Source organism: Arachis duranensis, chromosome 6, assembly GCF_000817695.3.
Source record: "Arachis duranensis cultivar V14167 chromosome 6, aradu.V14167.gnm2.J7QH, whole genome shotgun sequence".
NCBI lineage: Eukaryota > Viridiplantae > Streptophyta > Magnoliopsida > Fabales > Fabaceae > Arachis > Arachis duranensis.
In genome coordinates, this window is record NC_029777.3 from 35,783,512 (window position 1) to 35,784,469 (window position 958).

Here is a 958-nt window from a genome sequence, read left to right on the forward strand (position 1 = left end):
TTTGGTGTTCAACGCCAGGTCCATGCTCTATTCTAGCGTTGAACGCCAGCCAGATGCTCGTTACTGGCGTTTAAACGCCAGTAAGTCCTTCCTCCAGGGTGTGATTTTTCTTCTGCTGTTTTTGATTCTGTTTTTAATTTTTGTATTTATTTTGTGACTCCACATGACCATGAACCTAATTAAACATAAAAGAACAATAAAATAAAAAATAAAATTAGATAAATAAAAATTGGGTTGCCTCCCAATAATCGCTTCTTTAATGTCAATAGCTTGACAGTAGGCTCTCATGGAGCCACACAGGTGATCAGTTCATTGTTGTAGATGGTGGACGAAATTGTGATCCTCAAAGTTGGTCTCTTTGTATTTGTATGAAATCAAAAATACCCCAAAGAGATCATGGTGTGATAAATTGGGATCTTAATAATCCCTGGTGTGATCATAACTCCGTTCAACTTAACTAGCAAGTGTACTGGGTCATCCAAGTAATATGGGGAACTCCTTCTTGCTTGAGAGACGTCCCATGAGGTCTTCCTCATTAGGATTCACGTCCTCTCCTTCCTCTCTAGGTTCGGCCATATTGATTATATCAATGGCCTTGCACTCTCTTTTTGGATTTTCTTCAGTATTGCTTGGGAGAGTACTAGGAGGGATTTCAGTGATTTTCTTACTCACCTGGCCACTTGTGCCTTAAGATTTCTGATGAACGACCTTGTTTCATTCATGAAACTTAAAGTGGCTTTAGACAGATCAGAGACTAAATTTGCTAAGTTAGAGGTATTCTGTTCATAATTCTCTGTCTGTTGCTGAGAAGATGATGGATAAGGCTTGATATTGCTGAGCCTATTTCTTCCACCATTATTAAAGCCTTGTTGAGGTTTTTGTTGATCCTTCCATGAGAAATTTGGATGATTTCTCCATGATGAATTATAGGTGTTTTCATAAGGTTCACCCATGTAAT